The sequence below is a fragment of the Fukomys damarensis genome, unplaced genomic scaffold (assembly GCF_012274545.1).
Source record: "Fukomys damarensis isolate Sample0158 unplaced genomic scaffold, DMR_v1.0_HiC HiC_scaffold_5, whole genome shotgun sequence".
Classification (NCBI taxonomy): Eukaryota; Metazoa; Chordata; class Mammalia; order Rodentia; family Bathyergidae; genus Fukomys; species Fukomys damarensis.
Genome location: NW_022900917.1, coordinates 37,630,452 through 37,636,494, shown reverse-complemented (window position 1 = coordinate 37,636,494; position 6,043 = coordinate 37,630,452). Strand labels below are relative to the sequence as shown.

At 37.2% G+C, this 6,043-nt stretch overlaps 1 protein-coding gene across 1 annotated transcript in view; it reads left to right on the top strand.

Moving 5' to 3' along the window:
* Positions 1 to 3,873: 3,873 nt before the first annotated feature.
* Tmem70 (transmembrane protein 70) overlaps positions 3,874 to 6,043 on the top strand; it is a 6,460-nt gene continuing 4,290 nt past the window's right edge. The window contains exon 1 of the transcript XR_004515867.1: positions 3,874 to 4,046. The gene's annotated coding sequence lies outside the window, so the exon portion shown is untranslated. The remainder of the gene's footprint in view (positions 4,047 to 6,043) is intronic.

The window sequence follows — 6,043 nt, the reverse complement described above, 5'->3', positions numbered from 1 at the left end:
GCCTGGGCCCTCCCGCGGCTTCCCTGGCTCGCTCGTGGCTGGCTCGAGGCAAGAAGCGGTCCCAGCGCGGGGCTCGCGGAAGTAGCAAGTAGGAGCTCCGTAGGAAAGGGGAAAGAGCTTGCTTTTCTGGGCGCTTCCGAGCACTTTACAGGGCTTCCAGATCCAGCGGGTTTGTGTGGACGTCTCGTTTTAGTTTCTTTTCCACCCCTGAGCTCACGCTCAGAAGGGTTAATTTGCAAAGAAATTGCCGCACCTGGAAAGAGACCCGAAAGAACCTGGAAAACCTGAGCTTTTGTGGTTTTGTTTTGCCTGTTCGGTTTTTAGGAATTCTTTTGATCCTTCTCGGCGAGATGTGGACGTTTCATTTTAATTTGAATAGATTGTCTCTTAATTCTACACTATTAAATATCAAGATTCACCAGCCTGGTTGAAACGTAGAAGAAATGCCTAAAATGGAAATTGGAATCTAATTAAATTTAAACATAAAGGAATTTGGACCGGGGATTTAGCTCAGTGGTGCAGTCGCCTGCCTAGCAAGCGCAAGGTCCCGAGTTCGATCTCCGGTACCAAATAAATAAATAAACAAACATAAAGGAATTAGGCATGCCTTTTAAAATTTGAAATGTGGGCTTTAGGAAATTCATTTTCAGATGTTTGTGAAACTCTTGTCTTCAATTTGATACAGGGTTTTATGTAATTTACTTGTTAAAAGTGGATACAAGCCGGGCCTGGTGGCGCACGCCTGTAATCCCAGCACTCTGGAGGCTGAGGCAGGAGGGTTGCTGTGAGTTCGCGAGTAGCTTGGGCTACATAGTGAGTTCCAGGTCGGTCTCTACTACACAGTGAGACCCTGTCTCAAAAACAAACAAAACAAACAAAGTGGACACAAAATATTTACAAAACCTTTAGGGAAAGACTTGCTTTCTTAAATACTAGTTATAAGTAAATCTTGGACTTTAAATATAATCGAATTTGCAGTATTTTACCTAGATTATTATATTAAAATGAATTTTTTTGCAAAGCTAATGCGTTTTAAATAAAAAAATATTCTCCATTAAGAAATTATTCCACTAAACTTTGTTACTTGTTCATCATTGCACTAGGTCTAAAAATCTGATAACTGGGATACAAACCTACTAAACTCCAATTCAGCCCATTTCTTTTTTTTTTTCTTTCACTGAGTTTATTGGTACATTTTAGGTATACAGTACAATTACATTCATTATTGGGATCTTGTACCTTTTACATGACAGGTCTTGATTCTCATTTTTAACCCCTTGTCCTTGTCCTCCCTTCACCCCCTCCTCCCTTCTCCATTTACAAACACTTTATTTCCTTTTTTCATTTTGTCTTATTTTTTCTTTTCCCTTATTACCTTTCCTCTACCCTTCCTATTTTCCCTACACATTTAGCCCTTTTCTTCCTATTTCACATGGTCAATTTTCTCATTAGGATCTTGTGTACTATTACAGCTTTTCACACCAGAGAAACTATTCAGTATTTACACGTGTGACTTATTTATTTCACTTAGGAGTATATCCTCAATATGTATCCATTTTCCTATGAATGAATCTAATCTCTCATTCTTTATGACTGAGTAGTATTCCATTTTATAGAAAACTCACATCATCTTTATCCAGTCTCCAACTGATGGGCAAATGGGCTGCTTCTGAGTTTTAGCTATTACAAACTGCCACTATAAACATGGGTGGGCATATATCACTGTGGTATGATTCCTTTAATTCTTTTGGAAAGATACCCAGCAGAGGGATGGCTGGGTCAAATGGAACCTCTAGTTCCAGCTCTTTGAGGTATCTCCATATTGATTTCCATAGTGGTTGCACCGTTCTGCACTCCCACCAACAATGGAGAAGGGTTCCTTTCTCCCCACATCCCTGCCAACATTTGTTACTGGTTGATTTCTTGATAGCAGCCATTCTTTGTGGGGTGAGGTGGAATCTCAGTGTTGTTTTCATCTGCATCTCTTGAATTACCAGTGATGTGGAACATTTTTTCGTATATTTACTTGCTGCTTTTACTTCTTTGAGAAATGTCTGTTCATTTCAGATGCCCATTTTTGAATTGGATCTTTATATTTGTGGGGGCTGATTGTTTTGAGTTCTTTATATATTCTAGATAGTAGTCCTTTGAGGAGCAGCTGGTAAAAATTTTTTCCCACATTGTAGGTTGTCTCTTAGTTCTGTTGATGGTTTCTTTTGCAGTGCAGAAGGTTTTTAATAAGATGAGATCTCAGTTGTTGATTCTTTCTGCTAGTTCCTGTGCTACTGAGGATTTGTTCATAAAGTCTTTTCCTATGCCAATGTCTTCCAGAGTTCTGCCTAACTTATCTTCCAGCAAGTTTAGTGTTTCTGTTTTAATATTTAGATCTTTAGTGCACTTGGATTTTACTTTTTAGTGCATGGTGAAAGATAAGGGTCTAGTTTTAATCTTTTCCAGGTTGAGATCCAGTTTTTCCAACACAATTTATTAAAGAGGCTGTCTTTCCTCCAGTGGGGATGGTCAGCTCCTTTGTCAAAGATGAGGTAGCTGAGTACATCTGGAGTTGTTTTTGTGTCTTCCAGTCTGTTCCACTGATCCTCGGGTCTGTTTCTTTGCCAGTACCATGCTGTTTTTATCACAGTGGCTTTGTAGTATAGTTTAAAATTGGGAATTGTTATACCAGCTGCCATGTGTCTGTTGCCTAGGATGGCTTTTGCTATTCTAGGTCTCTTATGGTTCCAAGTGAATTTTTGAATTTTTTTTTCCTAGTTCTGTGAAATATAGTGTTGGAATTTCAATTGGCATTGCCTTGAATCTGTATAGCAGTTTTGGTAGTATGGCCATTTTCACTATGTTGATTCTTCCTACCCAGAAGCAGGGGATATCTTTCCATTTTCTTATACTCTCTTTGATCTCTCTTTTCAGAGTGCTATAGTTTTCAGTGTAGAGGTCTTTTGCTTCTTTTGTTAGATTGATTCCTAGATACTTCATTTTTTTGGATGCTATTGTGAAAGGAATTGTTTCCCTAATTTCTCTCTCAGTGAGTCTGTTATTTGTGTACAAGAAGGCTGTTGATTTTTGGATGTTGACCTTGTATCCAGCTACTCTGCTAAAAGTGTCAATTAAGTCTAGAAGTCTTTTGGTGGAGTTTTTTGGGTCTTCAATGCAGAGTATCATATCAGCAAATAATGACAGTTTAACTTCTTCCTTTCCTATCTTTTTTGCTTTAATTTCTTTCTCTTGTCTAATTGCTGTGGCTAATGTTTCCAGAACTATATCGAAGAGGACTGGTGATAGTGGGCATCCTTGTCTTGTTTCTGATTTTAACGTGAAGGTTTTCAGTTTTTGGCCATTTAATGTAATGTTGTCAGCCCATTTCTTAAGTTTTATTATTTATTTAAATTTGAGACAGTTTCACCAAGTCACTAAGTTGCCCTGGCTGGGCTCAAACTTGTGACCTTGGGCTGGGGATTTAGCTCAGTGGTTCTGCCACCTGCCTCAAACTTGTGATCTTTCTTAGACCCTCCTGTCTGTCATAAATCAAGTACAATGGTTTCTGGTACAACATGTTGCCAACAGAAGAGTTTCCAGTGAAGGCTTCCACCCACAAATTTAATCTTTCCTTATTGTGGGGAGGGGACACTGTGGGTCCAAATTTGGGTCTCAGGCATGCTTGGCCAGCACTGTCTACCATGGCTGTCTGCACAGACATTTCTACTTATGACTGGAACTAATTTAACAGCTATTCTGTTAGCCAGTTTGATTTCTTCAGCTGTGTAGATTATTTGGAAGAATTCTTTGTCACCTCATGTAACAGTACTCTTGTAATGTACTCTTCATTAGATTTTTAAAATAACCTTTAAAAATGTAAAAATATTTAAAAATGCAGTTTACTGTGTATTCATTATGGTCTCTGGTTTCGATAGATACCTGCTTGCTGGGAAGGATGTGTTCGATATTCTCATACCCAAGTTGGCAAATCAGAAGATGGAAGGCTGATTTATACTGGGAATTTGGCCCGTGCTGTATTTGGTGGGTAATCTGAAGTAAGGGTTTTTTTTAAAATTGTAAAAACTACATTAGTATATATTGCCTATTATTTATCAACTCTTCAATTATAAGACAAAATTAGATTATACATTTTTTTCAAAATAATTTTTACAATTAAAATATATAAATTATACTTTTGCTCATTTTTACTTTGGTCATTTTATTTATGTGTTTACTTTTTTTTTTTTTGAGACAGTTGTCTCGCTATGTAGTTTGGGCTGTCCTTGAACTCACTATGTAACCTAGGCTGGCCTCAAATTCCTGGAAATCCTGCCTCATCCTTCCTTCCCATTGCTGGGATTACAGGAGTGCTGCCACTCCTGCATTTGCTTGGGTCGTTTTACAATTTACAGTAGACACATTTATTTAGTGACTTTCCCAAGTAGTAGAGTTATGGAGGAGAAGAAAAACGTAGTGTACTGAATGGTGACAAGTTTAAAGTACTTTTAGATTATAACGTAATATTCAATACAGAAGGTCAAGAAAGCAGTGAAGTTATGTGATTTGTTTAAATTCCCAGAGGTATTTCATTTAATAACTTAAGAAGTATAACCAGATTTTTTTTGGGGGGGGGTACCAGGTATTGAACTCTTGTGGCAGAACCACCACTGAGCTAAATCCCCAGCCATAGGTTAGGATTGCTTTATAACCTAGTATGGCTACAAGATTTTAGTACCCACACTTATACTTTATCATGATTGTGTAAAGTGATTATCTAAAATGTACTCTAAATTCTCAAGTATATGATATTATATGTTTAAAGTAGAAGTTGAGCTATTTATTTATTTATTTTTTAGTTTAGCTATTTATAATCACCACTGACTTCAGTTCTGAAGTTAGTACAGTCATTTTGGGGTGGTTAGAATTTCTTCTGAAGTCCATGCATGAATAGGCCATTGAGTCTGCTGTCCTATCTCAGGCCTAGAATATTTGGATTGATTGTCATTGAGGTGTATTTAACAGTGACCCCCATGGTCCTTTTGTCTCAGCATTGACACCATTTCTCAAATACAGAAAGGTTTATTGATTTGTCTTGTTCCCACTTGACTCCTTTCTGGACAAGAGAAAATAGTTAATTTTGATAATGGTGGGATGTAATGTTTATAGAAGAGCATAATTATCTGTGGTATTGAAAGTCCTGGAATTGTAATTTTTAGAGAGATTTCATATTTTAGTTCTTTCAATAGTATGTTTAATAGAAAGTCACTGTGAGATTAGTGTGTGTGTGTGTGTGTGTGTGTGTGTGTGTGTGTTTAATTATAGAAACTGAAGGAGAGACATTAAAATAGTGTCTTGGAAATTCCCTAAACTACCAACTTGGCAGACACTTGAAGGGCCTTTTAGGTTCTTAGTTATTCTTAACTTAGCAGCAAATAAGTACTGATGCATAGTATTTGCTATGGGGTTTTGTGTTAGGGATGTTACTAAAAAATTATGCAGAATTTTAGAATCTGGTAGGAAAGAATAGATGAACAGGAGAAAAGATTTGAGTTTATAAGGTAGATAATCTTATTTTAACATGAAGAAGAGAGAGAAGGAGGCCAGGCCTCATCAAGGTGGCTTTACAGGCCAGTGTGGTAGCCCACGTCTGTAATCTCAGCATTCAAGAGGCAGAAGCAGAAGAATCATGGGAGTTTGAGGCCATCCTGTACTACATAGTGAGACCTGGTCTTAAAAAAAAAAGTTAGCATTATAGCTGAGTCTTTTAAAGTGAGTACAGTTTGAATGTGAATAGATGTGAAAGAAGAATGTTTCAGGCTTAAAAGTAGAATGAGCAAATGCAAGAAAGTAGGAATATGTTTGGAAATGGCACACCACCCCAGGCTAAATAAAATATGAATGTGTATTAGTTTCCTTGGGCTTCTTAATAACCATAAGCTTGGCTACTTAAAACAATACAAATTTATTCTTTACAGTTCTGGAAGTAAGAAGTATAAAATCAAATCAAGGTGCTGGTAGGGTCATGCTTGCTTTTTTTTTTTTTTTTTTTTTT